Source organism: Dermacentor andersoni, chromosome 7 (genome assembly GCF_023375885.2).
Source record: "Dermacentor andersoni chromosome 7, qqDerAnde1_hic_scaffold, whole genome shotgun sequence".
Taxonomy (NCBI): Eukaryota; Metazoa; Arthropoda; class Arachnida; order Ixodida; family Ixodidae; genus Dermacentor; species Dermacentor andersoni.
The window spans coordinates 11177882-11200464 of NC_092820.1; the positions used below are offsets into that span (position 1 = coordinate 11177882).

The 22583-nt window shown below is 43.9% G+C and overlaps 3 long non-coding RNA genes across 4 annotated transcripts; 2 read left to right on the top strand and 1 right to left on the bottom strand.

Moving 5' to 3' along the window:
• The first annotated feature begins 133 nt into the window (after positions 1–133).
• LOC140219380 (uncharacterized) lies at positions 134–8876 on the top strand. 2 transcript variants are annotated; one of them, XR_011895605.1, is made up of 4 exons: positions 134–240; positions 1714–1869; positions 4183–4319; positions 8676–8876. It is a non-coding gene; the product is annotated as an uncharacterized lncRNA (long non-coding RNA). The 2 variants fall into 2 exon arrangements; XR_011895604.1 differs by lacking the exon at positions 1714–1869.
• On the bottom strand, positions 8011–16986 carry LOC126535576 (uncharacterized). Its single transcript, XR_007600525.3, has 3 exons — positions 16739–16986; positions 9994–10105; positions 8011–8612 (listed from the first exon to the last, which is right to left on the bottom strand). It is a non-coding gene; the product is annotated as an uncharacterized lncRNA (long non-coding RNA).
• Positions 16987–17101: 115 nt separating this feature from the next.
• LOC129386010 (uncharacterized) lies at positions 17102–22316 on the top strand. The gene is made up of 3 exons (XR_008613492.2): positions 17102–17267; positions 18615–18771; positions 22218–22316. It is a non-coding gene; the product is annotated as an uncharacterized lncRNA (long non-coding RNA).
• The last annotated feature ends 267 nt before the right edge of the window (positions 22317–22583 follow it).

A 22583-nucleotide genomic window follows, 5' to 3' on the forward strand; every position in this document is an offset into this window, starting at 1 on the left:
CAGCAGCGCGAAAGCGGAACTATTGACGAGCACATCGAAAATGGATTTCACCGCTCTTTCCGCGCACGCGCGAGGAGCAGTAGTTGCGAGGGAGAAATATGGGGACTTTTGGTGCTGAAAATTTCTCTTCGCCTAGGTACTACGGGGAAGAAAGCTGTTAGCTCTGTTTGTCCCTAGCCGAGCTTGCAGCACAGAATCGACAGGATGCGTGGGCGGCAAGACGAAAAAGCCGCGTCCGAGGTGAGTTTGTTGCTATTTGGTTGCGACGGTAGCATATTGAATTTTATAGTCGCAAGGGGATACGTTTGGAAGTGAGGTGTCTTCTCGGATGACTTTAGTGGCAAAGCATTACGTCGTGCCGCTGCATTGTTCATTAGTATCGTTGATCAAGGTCAGCATACCACACACTTTAGGGGAATCGCGGGAACGGAAACAGTTTATGAATTAACTGCCGTGCCGATGCATTAGTTCTTAATGTAACTGAGAATACGTCACACTTGGAGGTTCGTGGGGATGGAAATCTTGTACTCTGTATGTGTAAGTACTAAAACTTGCGTCGCCATGCAATCTGAGCCGTAGATCGTTGTGAGAACTGTACAGCCACACTGGCAAAACACCACGCCCTGCGGATGAATACGGAAGAAATGTATGCTAAAGAAAAATGGCCGTCATGCAATTTCATAGCAGTAGACCTTTGTGAAAGCTGTACAGGAACACTGATATTGGTTATGTGGTGCAGATTCGTAGCGTTTCTGAGGTGCTTGTGCGCAAGGGTAATTAATAATCCCGGCTGTTACGATGTCTAGCTCATATACGGGGCGCTCTATGTGGGCGAAACAAGGGCTCAGACCGCTACAACCGCATGCGAAATAGCTCTGAATGCCTGCCAGTACACTAGCATTATTTTGCTTCTTTTCGTGATAGTGCCTGGCTATCTGTTGCTGATGCCACACATTCACTTTGCAATGGTTTATTAGACCACATGCATAAATTAATAGCTGTATAAAACCTTGACCCTCCAGCACTTCCACAAAATTCATGCAGAAGTGGAAACAAAGATTACACTTCATTCCTCACCACATTACTATGTCTGCATCAAAGCTTGATATTACCAACATGTGTGCAGTGTCGTTGCCCGTGCTTCCTGGACAGGAAAGCCAGTTGCTCCAGTTCACAAGGCTAGAACAACTGCGAAGTGATTGAGCAATCTGCTTGTGCTGCATTTTGTTGCCACAAGCTGTAGAAGGTCATGGCTTGTGCTGCAGAAACTGCATCTTTTTGCTTGCTGCATTCCTTAGTGAGGCATTCAACGTGTCTGCTTCCGTTTCCCCTGCTATTTTTACAGCGAAGCTGTATACGGCTAGGTTCTGACCACGACCAATAGTGCATGCATCGACAGGGTGTGTAGAAAAAAGTTTCGTCGACAAAATTGAATCCACAGTAGCCTGCTGTGCGCCAGCAGTGCTCAGTGGCTCTAGAGTGGATGGCAGAATAATAAAATGTCATTGTGTACCCACCAATGTCTGTGCCTCGTTTTCTTGTGAAGTCGACATTGCTTAGCGACGTTATCAGCAGTTTTACTTTGGTCCTGCTATGGCCAGGACGCGTCTAGTCCGTACTGAAGAAGAAAGATGTGCATGTTAAGAGCACCGGTGTGAGCATCAGCGTGAAGGCAACGGGCAGCTGCTATAGCCAGACCCGTCTTGTCTGCAGATCCGTAATGTCGGATAGCTGCTCTGTGACCAATGAAGAACAGCGTGCCCGTGAGGATCACCTTTGCAAACAGAAGCAGGAGTGGGCACGAAAGCATCGGCGACCAATTGCAGTATATCACAGTGACCACAAAGCAATGGTTACCATGGTGACAAAGTAAATAGAATATCAAAGATAACAAAGTTGTGTGTATGTTTCTTTATTTAATCAATATAGCAATTAACCATATATAACTCAATATACTTGTCAACAAGTACAGCTTCAGCTGGTCTTCCATCTTCACATAGTGGAAGGGCTCTGAATTGTATTTTTTTTATCATTTGTCATCAAACTTGTGCATTTTCTTTTTGTAATGCTACAGCCTGTTTCGTGCCATCACTGTTTTCTCTGCTTTCGCCTATTCTGCAGCAGTTGCTGGCATTGTCTCTTGTCTAGGTGTTGGTCCGCATGACATGCTAGAGATGCCATAGACAGTTTAATCACAGGGTGTACAATGTAAGAGAAGGTCAAAATTACTGGTGTTTTTCATTTTTTAAGCAGGCTTTTTTGAACTTTTGTGTGATAAAATCTCGCTTTGTTGATAAACAAGTGATTATCTTTGACAAGTTGTTTCCAATGACATTTTTTCTGCGTCGAAAGTTCACACATTTGCCAACAAGGTGCACACACGACTCAAAGAACTTTGAAACTTTATAGGTCTTGCTTCATGCTTTGTCACTTGGTTTGACATTTTATTCCCATTTTTGTTCTGATTAACCTGGCTGCTGTGTGGGAATACCGAACTTGCTACTTAGTACTCAGCACGAAACAATGCTTTAAAACCACTGTGTTGTCCACTTGCCTCACCATGCCACTGTGTGGTTTTGATCAGAATTTTCCATCATAAGTACACTGTTACAAAATTGCACATGACAAGTATGTTACCCTATATGCAAGCAATGCACTGTTTAAAGCCGAGCTAAATACTTCACCAAAAGAACTGGTTTCACCTCCAGTCCACTCTTTTTAGTCTGTTGTCTAAACATCCTGCCAAATACTGTCATTGCTATTGTGTCCTGCCGCAATTGTTCATTGTCAGTAGGCCTTAATTGTTTTGTATGCTAGTGCAAGTAATATGCCTGAAAATGTACTATGGTGGTGTCCTGTCCTCTTAAGGATGACCAATTTTCCTGGAAACCATAGTAGCCAGAAGAATGGCATTTAAAATGTGCATCACCAAGGTCCTGCAGAAGAGCAGAGCTCAGTGTTCGAGGCTAGACATCACTCCATAGAATACCTGCATATCATTTGTGCTCAATTAACCTTGCTGCAAGACTTTTTCCAAGGGCAAGGCCTAGAATGTTGGTCAATTTTTGATGCTCCGACCTAGTTTGATGTGATTTTCTGTGACATTTTTCTCTATTCCTTTCTTGATTATTTTGGATAGTGGCCTTCTTAGGAGCTATTGCTTCATTAGATGTTTCCTAGGAAGGAAAATCTTGGATGCCTTTATACCACGCTAGTGCGCATCATCTGTATGGAAACAAAGCGCTGCATGACCAGAGGTCTGTCGGCGGCAGCTGCTGTGAATTGCGCCCACGCATCACCCATGTGCTGCTCTCGTGGTCTTCCAATTAGCAACGCAGTCGTGCCACACTTCGCTTTGTTTGCGAAAGTGCCACACGAGACAGATTGTCCATGCTAGCCAATATATTGCGAAATGGAAACATGTATAGAGCTGCACTCAAATTTCACATTAGGCAGTAGGCGAAATATTTTGTAAAAATACCAATTATATAAATACCATGCAATGAAACCAATCAATATGTACTGAACCAAACTTGTCACCTAATCGCACTGCAGGGAACCCCTGATCATTCTAAGTTACACCAAAGGCTTGTCATATTTAAATTGTCTCTTGTGCACGCACTGCATGAATGGGATATCATTGAAAAATAGGTGAATGCCTAAGGGAGTGTAATCAGGACTGGCACTTTTTTCACTTTAACTGTCAGTTCCCTATATGTTGCTTCGATATAGGGAGGTTATGATCTAATAGAAACAGTTGGAAGACTGTTCTGTCCACATTGTCACTTCCATATATATTTTGTTTTGCACTGTGCATTCGTTTAAGACCCATCAACTAGCCCAAATTAATTTACATATCTCATAAAAGCAAGTGCACTGCAGTTGGAGCTTTGGAAATAGGCCTGTGTTTAAAACAGATTTGAGTGGTCGACACATGAAGTGGGCTCATTCATGTGAGTATCCATGTCAGTGCTGTATTGTCTTTTTTTGAAGAGGATCGATCGATTGTTCCTGCTTTAGATAGTCTAGTGATCTAGAGAGCATATTTTAAAAGGCTGATGAAAAAGGGAACACTCTTGGATTTTGCGTGCTAACTACTATCTTGTCAGCTGCTACAGCTTTTGTAAATATTCAGTAAACATATTTGGTGCATCTCTTTTCCTCTGTAACACTTTCATGGAGGTTGTGGACGCTTCCAGACACAAGACTGATTTATGCAGCAGGCGCTCCTTGGCTGCATCTGCAATGCTAGCTCAAGGCGAGAATGCTTTGGGCACGTTGCCATCTGCGTCCACAGTCATCCTGGCGCAACTGCCATGGTATGTTGGCCACAGAAACGTCACGTGGGTTGACAATATGTGTAGGCTGCTGTGAACACAGTTGGCAGGTGGGCTTTGCTTGCCTTGCGTGGTTTAGATTCCAGCTTATGATCTTGAAAATCTCACCTTGTGCTTCTACTGAAGCATTACAAGCAATGGTGTCTGTCCTTTGGCATCATTATCTAAAACTTTTCACCTGTGTTGCCATCTGTTTACAGCAATGTTTCTCCAACTTATCTTATGTTCAAGTGCCATTGTAAGTTAATTCTGGTTCACACATTTGAACCATCCTGTCATGTCTCGGCACCAAATGTTACGGAACCTGTATCTGTGAAAATAGAGGGTTTTCACACCATTTTCTCCTCTAACATAGGATACTGATGATGTTTAGAGCATCAGCAAATGTCGATAGCGTCTTGTTTCTGCGGAGAAATCGGCAAGGAAATGTTCTGTCCTGACAGACGCGTGTACCGTGATGGGGCCGATAACACCTGTGTGAATCAGGCCTTCGTGAGGAACATAGTTGTCAATTTACCTTTAGACCAGTCTGGCTATGTCAAGAATTGCTGGATAAAACACACTTCTCTCTTTCAGAAAGAGATAATTGAAGTGTTTTTGAGGTTGTCCTAGTTTCCTGCCTCTGGCTTGAGCAGGTGTGCAAGATGCAAGCATTAGGTCCATAGAATTGACTGCACCATTTGAAGGTGCACCACTGTAAATGTTTGGTTTGCCTGCAAGACTTTGAAACATGCTTTGTTAAGAGTCTTATGGCTTCGGTAAATATTACGTCTCAATGTGCAGAAATGCGTATCAAGATGTTGAACTTTAAAGCGGTACTTACATGATATTTTTTACTATTCATTTCTTGCGTTAAATCAAGGCCCTAGACTTCTAAACTCTAGAAAAAATTGTGACAAGCTTCAGTGTCGTTTCTTTTTATACAGTGGAACCTCGATACGATACTGCTTAATACGTTTTTCGAAATGTTAAGTTTTTTTTTCTTTTCCCGAAAATCCGATTTGGTTGGATAATATGTTGGATAATACGATTTTCCTATGGTACACTTTATTTTCCAGTTCCTGTGAAGATCGTATCAACGAGGTTCTACTGTATTTCAGTTTTTAATTTGTTTCTCATTAACCCTTTATTGACGATTGTTGCCTACAGGCACCATACCAGAAAAAGAATGTTTGTCTTGCGTAGTTTCATTATTCAGTACCAAGATTCTGGCTAGGTGTCTTTGGCCAACACTGAATGAGAGGCAGCAACTGTAATTTGTTAGTTTAGAGCAGGAATACTTGACGAGGAAGAAGTTTGGGATGTGACTCACTGTCTTTTAAAAGTAAGGTCAGAGGATACAGGCCGATGCAAGATATTCAACTGCGTTGGTGTCACACATCTGAAGTACAGCAAAAGAAATGTACACCTATGGTTCATATGTGATGAGAGCTGTCTATGCAAACTGAAAACAAAACCTCAGGTGGCTTGGGGTGAAGCCCACTTCCAGATTCCTGCCTGGGGCTATTGTATTAAATAATTACCCCTTCATATCAGTAAAATCATAAACCTTTCCACATATTTATTCATGAGGTGGAAAGGTGCACATCCGCTGCTGTGAAATATAACCTCACCGAGCATTCGACCTCACTCAACCTCAAATTTGTCCATGAGGTTGCCATTGCCATAGCTAAAAAATTTTAACAGCCAACCAATGTCGCATCACTTTGGGAGGTTGAGATCAGCTTAGGTTGACTTCATTACGCCATCCGTGTGAACCTTGTGAGGTTGGCCATCTTTGCATGGAAGTCTACATTCTATGGCCCCCTGTAGAATCCTGGGGTGCTATGACATAAAATGATTCCAAACTTTTCTATTCCAATTCTGCAATCAGCCCACCACGATTGGTCTAAACTCTTTCAGGCCACTCCAAACTTCACCCATCTGTCACGCGATGTCACGAAAACCGTGATGGCTCTCCATCTGATATACATGTACACAATGATTATGAATGATTAAACCGCACAAAAGAAAAATAATTATTCCTGATTCAACGCCTTTTCACCATTAGCCCTCTGCTATTGGTTCAATGTTTTTGGGCAATACCCACCTCGCCTGGCTGTCACGCAACCTCACAAAACCGCAAAAGCTCACTGCATCAAAGTGACGTGTACGCGAAAAAAAAAGCATTAACATGCCGAACAAAACTGAAAATTTTTCTGCATAGCCAGAGACTGCCCTGTTCTGAAAGGAATAGAAGATGGCTGCCCGCTGATCGCTCAGGCCCTCGCTACTCGCACCTGCCGGTCAGCATGTATTTATTTGCACATGATAAACATTTTTGCATGGCAGTAAAACGTTATCGAGCCCTTGCGGCATGTATACAGCATCACTCTGCCAACTCTTTTTTGCTGAGGATCCATTTTAGCGGCATTCTCATCCTTCTGTTGCAAGCCGCCGCGATTTTCAACCAGCCACCGCAAGCTAAGTAAGGTGAAGCAGACCAATCGGAGAAGCCAGCGCCACCCTTTTCATGCGGTTATCTGTTTTCACTGTGCTGGCTCGGCCCCATCGAAACCCCCTCCACTAAACCGTACTCCTCGCCTCTTGTCAGCCAATTAGATAAGAAAAACCACTGAGTGTAGGCAATGTTATTGGTTTTGAAAGTGAACAAAGGTGACCTCCTATAAACGAGGAGAGTGTTTGATTGGGTTGTTCAGACCACGCTGCAGGTCACTGCCCGATGCTTGCGCCGGTGGTTACGTTAATTTGATGTCAGGAGATTGGAATCAAAACAGTTTGAAATCATTTTATGTTATAGCGCCCCTGAATGTGCTTTACTTTTGGTGCGTTCGATTCGCCTGCACCGCCTGAACCAGTTCACGAGGTGTTGCACCCTGCCATTCGTTCCAGTGGTGCAGCAATGGCGCCTGCTGAACCACTCCGTTCATTTCAAAAGGTGCAGGGCTGGTTCATTTTGCTGCACCTACTCCGCTGTCGGTGCCGACTTGGTGCAGGCGTACAGGTGCGACGCATCAGTGCAGCAGACAGTCCAGCACATGGGCGCAAGCGCCATTAAAAGCCCGCTTACGCATGTCTGATGTGTGTACAGGTGTGGTTTGTAGTTAGGCCCACAAGCTGATAATACTTGTAGTTCACGATCTTTCAAATGTACGCACTCTGTGCACATTAATCAGGCATAACATAACGCCTGCACCGCATCTGCACCTTGGCATTCGTTTCGAGTGTTGCGCTGTGCCTGCACCGCAGAAACAAGCTGCACAATTTCTGAACTTCTCGTGAACCTCCGTTAACTGGTTGACAGTTGTGCAGGTGAATTGAACAGCCCTTTTAAGTGCTTCCACATGAAGTTCTTATTTGCCCTTACGTTGCTTAGTGGCCTGATGGCTGCTTCAGGTATTGTACAAAATGTTCGATTCAACATTGAAAGAAAATTCAAGGATATGAATGCTCATGAAGGCCAAAATTCAGTGACATACAAATGCATTAATTCTGCACATAAACTAAAAATTGTCAAATTTCCTTCTTCCTAGCTGCAAGCATGCTACTAAGTTGGAATTTCTGGAAAAGTGTAAAAAAAGGCAATTCTCTTTTATAGTGTAGAGTGTCGACTGATAACTGGCCTCACGGCCAGAAATGATGTGCATACCTTGAGGAGGATGCTTTAGTTCAGTGCCAACTCTAATCTCTTTATTCAAATACATGTAAAATGCAGAAATGCTTTTGAGACAACTACTGGAATAATTGCAATGAAATTTGTTGCATTTGAGAGAAAAAGATAAAATTTAGTCATTCTAGGCTGCATAATTTTGATTTAGGACCTTGAATATTTAGGAAAAATTGCTGAGAGTCAGTAAGCTTAAAAAATATAAGCACGAAGTTTACAATTTCATAGCTTTTGTATCAAGTTGTAAACTTCATACGGAAGTCTTTTTAATTTCACAATTTTCAAAATTTCCTGCCACAAAAAATTGCCCCCTAGAACAGTCGCTACATTTCAGCTTTTTTTTTTTTACATGTAACCAACCTCATCGAATTCCGTTGCTGGCTTCAGAGAAAAACTATTTCTCTTTTCCCATGTATTCAGATAGGAGCTCCAGAGATAAAACTGCCTCCATGTCAGGTAAACCATTGTATTAAAGAACATTATAAGTAGGAGAAGGAAAAACATTTATAAAAAAAAATAAAGGAAAAGCGGGTGTCTTTCTGCTTGTGTGGGAGGCGCCCTTAGTCCAGGACTTCTGTGGCTCTTGCTGTCTCCCGGGCTCGCCACACCTGGTGTAACAAGAATTGTGTTCTCATCTGAATTACTGAAGTATACTTTTTCCTTTGTCATAGGTGGAAAAGGAAAGTATCAGCAACGTTCTCACACCTACACTGTCCTTATTGGTATGTAGTGTGACTAAATTCTGCTTCTGCATTAGTTGTGTTGATAGCATGCTTGTTCCAAATTCTTATTTGTTCCTTTTGCAAATTTTCATTTTGTTCACAGAACTTTCCAAAAGGGGAACGTATCCAATAAAATAAAGCACTAATTTACTTTCATGCTGAAGATTCATAACTCTTACAAATTGATGTGGTTTCTACCTGGTGATCTTCACTGCACTAAAGAGTTATGAGCTAGGTACTAGGGTATCCCAGCAACATCATGAGGAAGCAACACCATCTTCTCTCATCTCTTAGAGAGAAAAAAAAATTGTTATAACTTTACTTCACTCTGCAAAATGCTTGAAGCATAAAAATATCACTCGTTTCTTTATTTTTACATATTATAGTACACAAGCGTATATTAAACAATGAACAGTATCCCTCATTGTCTTCTCCCATCCAGTCATCCCTGGCCCAAGACTATGCGACTGCCAGGTCAGCAAGCCAAATTAAAGAAAGTGTACCAAACATGAAATAGGACGCTGAAAAACTTATAAATTGTGTTGTAGTTTAACCTAACCCTCCCCTCCTCCTCCTACATGACAAAAACTTGTTTGCATGTCAAGGTAGCATCAGAAAATACAAAATTTCTTTTCTGATTGAAATTAAACCTGGAAAGTATTCTATCAAGTGCAGAGGGCAGAAGAGCATTAGCAAATAGCATAGCTTTCAAGATTTTTCATACAGTGCCTATAGGTTGCCTTGATGCTGCCTCCAATCTCCCTTGTACTGAAGCATGCACACACATTATACCTCCATTGATACCGAAGTCCCACTCAAAAGTCTCTGGCCACCGCAAATCATCCTGCATGTACCGGTGACAAGGTGTACGTCTTTGGAGAAGTTATTTCTGATTCAAACATCTGATGGGCCAGAAAACTATAAATTTTGTTATGTCACCAATAACCAAAACACGAATTAATATTCTTGCTTGCAGGGACACAAACTGACTGCTGTTACTGAACAGCGCTCCGTGGCATTCAAGTGAAGAATGATCTTGATCGTCACTTGTACGAATAATCATTTGGTTGTATGGCTGGGATTCCTAGGTCATGTGAATTGCAGTGGAGCTACTTAGTGTAGTGACTGACTTGGGGCTGCTCAATAGTCTTTTTTTTTTTGATGCCACTCTAATGTCCGCCAAATAAAAGAAAATGTTTCTTTCTACATTGTGTCTTATCATTGCTTTGCAATTCGCAAGCACAGTACAGCAAAAAAGGGGCTTTGCCTTACATTGGTTCTATTTTAAATAGGCAATAGCTGTTTATTTCGGCATACATGCTGCAGTTCGTGCTCTGCAGGTCTCCAAGCATGAGCGCCTGCTTCCGAGAAGATGACAGCTGTAAGAAACAAATGACTCTGTATCACACAACTACAAAAACATGAAAGTGCCTGCTTTATGATAAATACAAAAAAATGACAACTCAGGCAGACTGGCAGAGCAGTCATCAATAATAAAACAAGACATTGCACAGTTTATTTGCCTAAGAAATGAAGTCTGCACATCAAGCTTAGCAATTCTTGGCAGCTTGCTCGCCTTATACAATCGGTCCACATTGTTAGCTCAACACAACTGTTTGATGGATTTCACAGTCCTCTTTAACACTCCGCCTGTCCCTCACTTCACCAAATCTGTTGTTGCCGTGAACACCACTGAAATTACAGTGGAATCTCATAAGTGTCCAGGCAACTGTAGCTGTCATTCGTTTTAACATCTATTTCAACAAACCAGTTGGGCGGGGGCCTAAAAACCAGCAATTTGGAACCATCAAGTTACAGTGCACAGGGCTGGGCAAACACTTTGAAATTGGGTGCCAACAGCACAGAAGGTTCGCACTACCCGCCGTGGTTGCTCAGTGGCTATAGTGTTAAGCTGCTGAGCACGAGGTAGTGGGATCGAATCCCGGCCACGGCGGCCGCATTTCGATGGGGGCGAAATGCGAAAACACCCGTGTACTCAGATTTAGGTGCACGTTAAAGAACCCCAGGTGGTCGAAATTTCGAAAGTCCTCCACTACGGCATGCCTCATAATCAGAAAGTGGTTTTGGCACGTAAAACCCCACAATCTAATTTAATTTTAAGGTTTGCACTAACTTTCCAAATGCAGGCAGATTTAGGTGAACAATCACATTTAAGGTGGAGCTTATGTGCTGCTTATCTATGGTGTAAAAACACACATCTTGCTTTTACGTTGGCCTTGTTAATCAAAGAAACATATGTGCCATAGAATCTTGACTGTGGGTAATATTAGTGATAGCCACATTGGACAAGTGCACCCGTCCTACTGGAGAGCTTCTTTGCATTCTCATGGGAGGAACTTTTGAAGTTCAACCATGTCATAGTTCTGTACAGCGAGGGCAATTTCGTCTCAAGGCCAATGAACCAGGAACGCAAAACATTTCTCTATGGAGTGAACAGCGTACCCTACTTTTTTAAACTTACTAAGCTGAATGAGCATATTTTTTCTGTCCGTATCGCCAACAGCAATCTGCCAGTATCCAAAACGAAGATCAACAGAAGAGAAATAGCTGGAACCGTGGAGGCAGTGAAGGGTATCGTCTATATTTGGGAGCGGGTAGACGTCCTTCTTAGTAATTTTGTTCAGATGACGGTAGTCCACACAGAAGCTCCACGTGCCGCCCTTCTTAACCAAAACCACAGGCGACGGCCAGGGACTCGAAGAAAGCTTAATGATGTTTTTATCTAGCATTTTGTTCACTTCACTTAGAATTACTCGGTGTTCCGATGCAGAAACTTGATACGGTCATCGGTGAATAGGCGTAGCATCGCCAGTAGAAATCCGATGCTGGACCGCGAGCGTCTGGCCTAAAGGGCGATCGTTTGAAGTAAAAAATATCTCGGTAGGACGATATACTTGGCAAAGGTTGTCAGCCTGTGCAGAGAATAGGTCCACCGCAACCATTTTCTTTATGTTGGCATCGGTGCCCGAGGCTGGTGCGAGGGGCCTGCTAAGCTCAGAAGAACCATCGGTTGATAAAGCTGCTACGTGATGGTCGCCGAGACAATCAACGTTGACAAGGCAAATACGTTGCAGTAGGATTTGCTTTCCCAATCCAAAGTTAAAGATAGGCATGCGAGTACAGTTGGCAGTAACAGTCAGAATGCTGTGAGGCACGGTGATGTCATACTGTAGTGGAATGTTGGGCAGCGGAGTGATGAGGTACTCGCCATCAGGAACAGGTGGGCAACACAACAGTTCAATATAGGCTATTGACTTCGGTGGCAGGCAAATAAAGCAGGTGGGGCGTAAGCGGCACTGGGGTGCGTTAGAAGGTTCTACGAGAATAGGCAACTCAAGGCAAAGGGTACTGGCAGAGCAGTCAATAAGAGCAGAATGCGCAGAGAGAAAATCGAGTCCGAGAATTAGGTCATGGGGCAATGAGCAATCACGGTGAAGAGGACAGGAGTGTGGCAGCCGGCGACGCTCACACATGCCGTACATATGCTGATGATAGGCACAGTACCGCCATCCGCAACGCGACCAACGCGTGCCGACGCTGGGGTGAAGTGCTTTTTCAGTCGTCGTCGGAAGGCAGCACTCATAATAGAAAGATGTGCTCCTGCATCGATGAGTGCAGTGACAGGTGTAATGGTTGGAGTCGGGCATGAAATAGATGGTAGCTGGCCCATGCGGTCATCGAACTTATCCACACTGAGGACGTTGTTGAAGGGAGAGACTTGTTCTCATCAAGAACGAGGAATCTGGGATTTATTTACAGTATCTGCATGAGAATGTTACAGTTCATCAGTCTAACATGACTGAAAAAGGAATGCACCCTGAGGAGCCGCCAACGGCTCCTTAAATACACTGTCCTCCCGAAATACCTAGGTGAGGGAAAACTACAGTTCGCCGACCAATTCGGAGCGTCCAAAGTCATCGTAACCAACCCGCCTTTGAGGGGGAGGGTTTACGCACTCACTTCTGCACAGGTTGCACTGACCACACCAAGGTGAGACTGTTTTCGCAGACACTGTGCTTGACCCGAGCAGGCGCCTCTTTATCCCAAAGTTGACCGTGCAGTCAGTGGCCGCCGCATCTGTCTATTGACTGACGCGTCAAACGGGTTTTAAGCTGCATGAGACGGCACCGCAAAATATCTTCCAGGAGCTCCCCTGCTCCAAGCAGACCTTGACGGTGTACACGCTAACAATACTTGCTCCGCCCACTGTGTCTAGCCATCTCGGCGCACTTCCATTGGGGACGCGGCGCATTGTCCTCCTAACAAAACCAGTCGCCGCCACAGCCGTGGTGGCGCCGATGGGCTGGGGACTGATGTCTGGTCGCCCTTTCAAAGCGAGTCGTCACAGCAGACCTGGTGGCGCCTTTCCCTCGGTCCCTTCCTCGAAGATCGCCAGCCCCCGCTGGTCGAACCTAACACAGGATACCCGTCAACGTCAAGAAAGTTTTGGTTCATAGGTAACATGAGCAGAGAATTTGAGGGCAGGGTCGACAACACAGCTTCACCTCCAGAAGCTGTAATGCCTAGTTTTTTGGCTGCATCCAGGAGGCAATAGGCGGGGAGGAGAAGCGACGGGCCTGGCGCGAACAAGACTGATGGCGTTGAGGTGAGGGCGAGTGGCTGTAGCGAAGGTTCGGAGGTGGGGCAACAGCGGCAGTGGGTTCTAGGCGGGTGGCATAGGGAACAGTAGGTCCAAAGGTGCAGGAATAAGCGGAGGTGTATGGCCGAGGAGGTGGTGGCCATTGGTTGCGGCAGTGACGAGCGATGTGGTCGATGCGACAGCAGTGGAAGCAGATCGGCTTGTCATCAGGGGTACGCCATTTGGACGAGTTGCGATATGTGGCAGAAAAGGAATGCCGGGGACGAGGAGGGCCGCTAGAGAACGGGGGAACGCTGGGTTGAGTCGTTGAACACAGAGTTCAGACCCATGTTCTCAAATTCCTGTCTGACGAGGGCCTGAATCCTGGCAATTGTGGTTGCTGGCGGGTTGGAAGGTGTCGCGGAGAAGGCTGGCCAACAGGTGGCCTCGAGCTGGCGGCAAACAATACGGGTTAGGTCATCACAGGTGGTCGTCTGATGTGCTCGACCCTCACATGTCGACGTAGCAGCAGTGTTGGGTAGCTGCGTGATGTGGTGTGTGATACGGCGGCTCTTAGCTTGTTCAAGGCGACGGCATTTATTTATCATGGCGCCGATAGGAAAGACGTCGCCGAAAACAAGAAAATTGAAAGCGTCGTCGGCGATGCCTTTTAGCCACCTTATCTGCTTCAGACATAGTATCGTGGGCTTTGTGGCAAAGAGCCAAGACGTCTAGGATGTATCAAATGTATGGCTCTGTAGGTGTCTGGACACGAGGCGCAAAAGCCTTTCTCGCGGCAACCTTGCGCCCAAAGGGGTCGCTGAACAGCTCTCGTAGCTTTACTTTGAAACTGTCCCAGCTCGTTATCTCGTCATGCGTTTGGAGTCACACGCGTGGGGTGCCGCCGAGATAAAAGATTACATTAGCAAGCATAATTGTTGGATTCCACCTGTTATTAGCACTGGCGCATTCCTAGAGCTTGAGCCATTCATCAACGTCCTGTCCCTCCAGGCCACAGAAGAGACCAGGGTCACGATGTTGGGCAACCATGACGATAAGAGCAGTCGGACAAGCTGAAGCCGTTGCAGATGCGGTCTCGTCACCGGGAGGTATGGTGACAAGCTCGATGTACTGACCACTTCGGAGTGCCATGACGAGGACGGGGATCGCTAACCTCCACTAGAATGTTGCACAGACACAGACGAAATACACAGATGAAAGAGGCTATTTACACTGGAGCCAGAAAGCCAGCCCGACACTCGCTCACGCCATAAGCCCAGACACACTTCATCTCTTCCTCGCGGCGGCTTGCCTTTTGAGCATCTCTCGATGAGATTGTAATAATATGAATGTCTGTACTATATAGTGTGGTGTGTAGTGCGTGACACGGTGTGGAAGATGGAGAGAGACAAGAAGCAGACGAGAAAGAGTGTGCGCGCAGAGGCGAATTCTGTACTGGATGGAAGACAACGTTGAAGAGCATCCAGCACGTGAGCACGCAGCACAAGATGAAAAAAATAAAAGGAAAAGGCATCCAATCAGAAGAAAACACGGAGCTTCCAGGGGCCAATCAGGAAAGGACAAATCGACCAGAGCGGCAGAAAAGCGAGGTGTGCTGGCAGAAGAAGGGAGAGTTTCAAGAAGCGACGCCAAGAGAAGGTCGGCCACCGGACCGGGAGTTCAAGACAGTTGGCAGGTTGCGGACCCGAGGCACCAGGACTTACCCAACCGGGACCTCCTGCCAACCCGTGCCTGGGCTTTGCCACTCTACCCGATCGTGAACTGCTGCTCGAAACCGGCGAGTTTCTGCACCCGTGGGCAGAACGAGAGCAGTCGGGCTATGGGCCCGAGTTCTACGCCCAGCTGCCTGGCCAGAACGCCACCACCATCTTCCGCCGCCTGCCTTCCCTCTTCAAACCGGAGCCACCGCACTCTGGTCGCCTGTTCATCCACCGATCCCATCGACATTGTGGTGAGACATTACATTTTTTTCTGTTTTCCAAATCCCCTTTACCAATGAGAAATTTCGCAGCAGCCCCCCTTCAAGTATTTATTGAAGAAAGCTTTCAATCAAGAATTCATTCATGCTGATGTAATTATGCAATGAATTACAGAACTTCATTCAACTTGCTTGAACAATGAATAAAGAAATTAAATGGAAACCATTAGTCGGTTGGACTGCACCTTAACGTGCAACATAATTGGTGAATGTATATCCATAATTTATTTCCTTCCATGTCAGTTAATTTCATTGCTCTGAGGAATTTTCTAAATTTTTTTTGTGCTTGCATTACTATGACCACAGCTAAAGTAATACAAGGCGGCAAATTATTCACTGGTGCCAAAAATCAATTTTTTTTTGTTTTCCACTTGTCGGCAACAACGCAAGTGGAAAACAGCTTAGCAAGATTTGTATCTAGCAAATATGTGTGCAGTTGGCATCTTCATAAAAGAGAGGTGGATCATGCTACACTGAGGCTCAAGGGCTAACTGGACAAACCTAGCCGAGCTAGACAAGGGTGGACCAGTGCATGGTACTGGCTCGGGTCAGGCCAGGGAAAAGTGTCCATGCAGTGCTCTACTTTTATGCACTGTTTTCAAGTACTGAAATTTCATCCTTAAAAAATTTCTAGATATTGCAAGCATACTATGCTCTTCTATATCCATCACAGCTGCCTCTCATTTTCACAACTACCTATGCTTTATAGCTCAATATAGCTGTAAAAATAAGGTATACTGAAGCATACACTAATGTTTTGTTTATGTGTTCCTGTCGTATGTTGAAAGGCAACGTTTTGGTTGCAAGGTGACTTTCAGTTGTGTTTTGCCTCGGCACCATGACAATGACGTATTGTCAAAAATTCATTCAACAAGAGAGATAGCAGTTGATGCCACGTCACGCTTACTTTTTAAGTAGCCGGAACACATTTTTACACAAAATGAATTCGCCCAAGGCGCACGATCACCAGGTCACTACAGATGTTGGTAAAGCACTATTTATTTCGCACAACTGTTGCACCTTACTTGCAACTGTTGCATCTTCCTTTCCTTAAATTCCTTTCTTTTTCACACGGAAGGGGTGGTTTGCATAAAATTAAAATATCCGGATACACAAAAATACGGAGCAGTAAAGAAAGGTAAAGCGGCAGATGAGCAATATTGTCGCTCCAACGTAGTGACAAATGAGCTACTACAAATGCTTCTTAACAGTCATGCTTTAACGGTACGAGTGATGCCTGCATTGCGTTTAGAAAAAATTTACGATGCACTACCGAGGTTTTGCTTCATTTATCATGTTAAAGGTAAACAGCCAGACTCCGCTGTTATACTCTGCGTCGTCGCAAACTACTGAAAGGCGTCACAACGCATCTACAGCGCGTAAATGTATAAAGCAAGGCTATAAAAAGGTCACCTTAAATGCAAATCGGAGCGCCGAACCTACGCGTCTTGTTGGAAAGACGAAGCGAGTGCTCTTCAAAACGCAATAAACAATGGCCACATATCGATTTATCAATAAAGATCGTTATAAAACGCTTCTGTGTACTGGCGGTGCAAAAAATACAAACTGTTTGAAGAATTAAAACCATTTAAACTGGGACTGAATCTTTCAATGACACTGACGCCCTGCAACAAACTAATAGAATAACTTCCGAGCGCTGAGAACGAGATTAACACTTACAAAAAAAAAAAAAGATAGGCTTTGCTAGTTTCTGTTTCGGTTTCTGATGCACGAAGCGCCACCTGCTTCCTGCAAAAAGTGCCATGGCAGCTTCCTGTTTACTTTTCGAAGTTGGCTTAACTAACGCAGCTGAGTCTCGAAGCTTTCGTGTGCCGTTATGCATAACGCAATGTCATTGAATAGATGCTGTGAGTATTTGTGGAGCCTCTAGAAAGTCCTGCATCGATGCGTGTGTGTCTTTGTATACGCGCCATCTCTGGAGGTAAGCAAACCCTCTCAGCCAGCTTGCGCCGACCTTCGTTGCAAGGGCAATATTTGTAATTTAACTACATGCTTTATCGGTATACAGCTGCATCTGACCGCCACTTTCTTATAGGCCTGATGAAAAGTGGTATTGAAATCACTACATGAGTACTACCGTAACCGTAATCTCTACCGTAATCTACCGTAATCTTAACCTGCGTTTTCGTTTGCTTCAGTTCTAGTTCGATTTCAAAACAAGATACCATTAGTTGGTACTCATCGTTCATTATATGCTTAGCATGTTGGCTTCGCCCGATTTGTCCAGAATAATATATATATCATCGCCTTATAACAGACACGTCGGTATCGGAGAAGCTCGCAGGTGGGTGTGCCGTTTTGACTGCCTAAAGTACGTATGAACGACGTAGATAATGACATCTAGTGATTCATAAATAACTTGGAGTAAAGAAATGCTGTGTTGCTGCGAAATTTGAGTAAAAACAAAGCAAAGATACGCCTGAAATGTTTTTCAGTGAAGTATTTGTGCACATACTTGGGGACGTATTCTGAAACGTTCCACTTCGGCGATAGTTTGCCTAGGCAACAATGTCGCCTTCAGGCGCGCGCTGAGATGCTAAGATTGCATAACAAAATACAAATTGCATAGCAAAATACAGTGCTGACTACCAGCTGATGCTTTTTGCGGGAATTACAATATATGTAGCAACCAAAATGCAAGAAAAAGTAGCAACAGAAGAAAACAAATTAAACACCTGAGAGTTTATTCAACCATGCACTTGTGCATACATATGTCCTCACAGGTAGTTCTAGCTTTCGTTTATTGTGTCCGTGTTTTGCTGCACTACCCAGATACCATTCCATGATGACCGACCAACAAGCCCATATTGCCACCCTTGTCGATTTCATTTCTAGTACAACAGGCTTTTTTCAATATGTTCCTCGGGATTCTGGGCATACTGTTGCCCTCATTGCCACGGCTGCTAGCAGCACGTGTGTCCTAAGGTTCTGTATTCATAACAAGAAGCTTCCACAAGATATAAAATCGTTGTTTACTGGTTTCGCACCATTCGGATGTCGGTCACGGAAAAAGAATTTTGAAGATTGTATGTGCTAAACGACTTCAGCAGGCGTGTCTCCACAGAGATTATCTCAGCGTGCAGACGTTTGATCAGTATGAGCTGTACGTTGCAAGGAATCTTCTGTGGAGGCACCTGCACTTAGCTGATCAGGTCACCAAGTTCCTTTCACAACCTCAAATAAGACTACTACGGGCTCACGTGAACAAGGATTGACAGAAAGCAACAAGTGATGTCTACGTTTCTGAAGGTTTCATCCTTCCCAACAGTGTGTGCAAAGTTCTTGGCCTCGGTCCAAAATTTGCCCAAGCTACCAGCTGGACTAAACCGGAACTTCCCTGTCCGTCATAAGTAAAGTGTCCAGAAGAGCCCCGCAAGAAGATGGTGTGAGGATGAACTCGGAAGGTTTAGATGCCCTGTTATGATGTAATCCCCAACCTTCTAAGTTACCTGTAAAATGTGTAGTCTTACCTGAAGAGTAATTCATTGTGTCATACCAGCTGACAAAGAGGGTGGTTTTGCAGTTTTTTCCTTTAAATGTTTCTTGGAAAAAGCCAGTCAAGCAATTTCTGCAGTGTTCAATGAGCGCAAGGATGTATCACTTATGAAAGTAGCAGCAAAACCAAGTGAAATTTACAGAAAGTTGAATCTCGATAAACTAAGGAAAAGCTCAGAGATGTAATTTTTAGTAAGTGCACAAGGAGGATGTTCCTTTTCGGGTCATAATTTCCGAAAGGGGTACCTGGCAGAAGCAAGCTGCCCTGTACCTGGTTTCAAAGCTGAACGTTAAAGAGATTGATGACCAGTTTCTTGTAAAAGGTTCTGACGAATCCTTGATTTTGTTAGGTTTCACGGCAAAAAGGGCTTCAAGGCCTTCTCAGCTAAGGTCAAAGAATTATATTATTCTATCCTGCTCAATGACCTTATCCAATATGTCGAGGATTGTATTGACAAATATGGCGCTGTAAGGTTTTCACAGGAAGCAGGTTGTTTCAGTAGAAGGGTATTTAGAATTATGGTGTTTTTACATGTCGTCAACCTTCGCACAGTGGAACAATAGGCTGAATCTGCAGAAGAAAGGCATTTGCATAGGGTTGTGTCTGGCTCCCGTCTTTAGCAACCTGTATTTAGCACAATTAGATAGGCACATATATGACCACCTCACGGGAGTAACAGTTTTTCAGCGAGCTTTTAGATTTGTCCACAATTTTTTAGTGTTTCTGGATTTCCCTAGTAATAGTTTTCTAGAAAAATGTCCTGATGTCTAAGATTTCTTGCGAGTGTTTGAGACCTCTTGAAGTGACTTTTGAAGTGCAATACGTTTCAGTTTCTTGACTTTCAGTTCATCTTTACTGATAGTAGGACTTGCTGGGCTTACAGTCCATGAGCTAAGAAACCCCTTCTGCAATTTCATTCAGCCCATTTGAATTTGGTGAAGAGGGGCATAACTAACTAATAGGGATGGCTTTCTGCCCACTACTGCGCATGTGGATGTAGGCCGAAATTCAAAAAATGTTTTATCGTTGCAAAACACGGAGACCGTGTTACACGTGAGATAATCAAAGTGGGAGAAATTCTATGTTTAAAGGATGGTTGCATCAGCACCCCTCTATCGCTCTCACTGACAAGGAGATCAGACACCTCGGGCTATCACCATGTTGAATTTTGTGTGGCTTCGTCGTGGCATTCTAAGTATGGTTGGTGGGCTATTGTGTAACTGTATAAATAGCGATGCTTTCTGAAAAGAAAATAAACAGGTCAGCGCTCCGTTCTCTCTTCTATCCCTTCTGGTGGCTTTGCGCTGTTAACCTGACTTTGAAGCATAATTTATCAACAAACCCAATCTTACACCCTTCGTAACTAACGTGTTTCAAGAACGTCCTAATGAAAACCAGTTTCCAGCAACAGGCTGCAAGTCTTAAGGAGGCTGGTTATCCTAACCACGTGTTGGTGTCGGTGGCAGAAAGGCTGCTGAAACAGGAACGTTCGAGACGATGCCTCCGTGCAAATGCAAGAGCTAGCAGCTGTGACCAGGTGAAAACCGCTGTGATTCCGTATATGCACCAGATATCACATAGCCTGAAAAAGATAGGAAGCCAAGGTAACGTTCGGGTGTTTTTTCAGCTCCAAATAAGCTAAGCACCTTGTGTAAAACCACTAACCCAATAAGGACGAAAAAGCCGGTTTGTGGTAGAATCGCAAAGATGAGTTCGTCGGATGCGCTGTAGGAGTGGTCTATCATATTCCACTGTCATGCGGTAGATGCTACATAGCCCAAACCGGAAGATGCATTAATGAGCACTTAAGAGAGCACAGAAATATAGTGTATCAGGTGACGATTTTCTTGCTTTGCATTGCAATACATGTCCATGTCGCCCTCTTCTAAATGACACCGCTGTTATATACAGGGATAAGCATAAGTGTGTAACATTAATAGTATAAACTGGGCAAATCCTCTCGGCCGCTGACCAATGTATCAGCAAACTATCACTACCATTGTCCGTGAGAAAGTTAGATTATTTGCGCATGCCATGAAAGTTGACTGCATTTGCAATGGATCATTTAGGTTTCTTGGTGTTTTCTTGTTGTACCTGTTTTAGACAGTGTGGCTCTACTCATGAGCCATATATACAGTCGACTTCCATTAATTTGATCATCTTTCTGGGGTTTTACTTGCCAAAACCAGTTCTGATAATGAGGCATGCCCGTTAATTCGATCCTGACGGGACCATTGAGACTGGTCGAATTAAACAAAAGGTATAAAAAACATTGAAACATGCCATTGCTTCACTTTGCAGTATTTGCTATTAAAATTAACTTTGGTCGCATTTCAGTTTAGCACTACACCTGCAACGATCAACAGCTACCAACTCGCCCAGTTTACTATTTTTCTTAATGTTAGCTTCACTGCAATACAGGCATGTTATGCATAGAACCATACGAAGCAGGGAAAGGTGCCATTGTTGCAAGACAGCACGTGTTCCCTAATTTACGTACATGCACATGTGCAGTCTCCAGTCACAGTATGAGCACCAAGACGCCTAATAGGTGTATGGGCAGGCCTTCAGAGTTTGATATATTCACCCTCTTTTGTTGGCTTTTAACATCTCCTCGGCTTATCGCAGTTTTTTCAACTTACTGCCTTCCTTTTTGCTAGCTTTCCCAAAACACGATTGTTTTCCACTTCTCTGTGCATGGCACATTTACTTAAAGAACATGTACTAGGCTTCATTAATGGTCTCATATACGAGACATGCATGGAAGGTGAAAAAAGGACTCAAATCACCACTGAAACGTAAGAAGCAGCTCTGAATGGCTGCCAGTATGCTTATTAGGTGGCTAGGTGCTCCTACTGTGACAGAAGACTGCATGACTGTATAATCAAGGAACACGTGCTATGTCCTGTGACAGTGGCCCTTTTCCATTCTTGGTATGCTTCACCACAGTAAGTTGCATATGCTTCAGCGCATAACACAGCTGTATTTGGGCGAATCTGACCAGTGAGGTTCGAATTACCTGACGAAGGCCAATTTTGAGATTGAAATAACAGAAGTTTGGGCTCACAGAAATGTATTTCATTAAATAAAAAACAATCATCAGCAAACAACTTTATTTAAAAGGGGTGACTGACTACTTCTATATCATTAATATATATTAAATATGATAAGAGGCCAAGCATGCTGCTTTGAGGAACACTGGAAGTAACTGGCACTTCATGGGAAGGGCAATCGCTTATGCTGACGAATTGTTTGTGCTTAGTTAAGTATGCAGAGATTCAGCCAATTAAGTATGGCAAAAGATTTGTGATTTCGAGCTTCTCAATTAGTTTAGAGTGTCAAACAAGCTCAAATGCTTTTCTGTCGGCAATACAGGAATATAACATCAATCTGGCCAGGTTTATCAAGAATGCTAGCAAATGCTTGCATGTATAAACCCGTGATCCAACTTCCAATAAATCGTTGAAAGTACCAATTGTGTGTCTCTTCTCTCGTCTGTCTTGTCTTGTCTACGCTAAGCACTAAAAAAATGTTGTACCAACAATGTTAAAAGTCCACCCTTGCTATGTAAAGTTTCTTTCTTTTTTCAAAAATACTCCACACTTCTCTGAAATGTGAACATATTTGTTATTCAATAATCAATAGGTCAGTTTCGTCAAGTATCCATATTTAATTCTATCCAGAAATATCAGAATATGAAAACCCCTACTACATATGGGCCTTGAGTGGAGCAGTATGGCC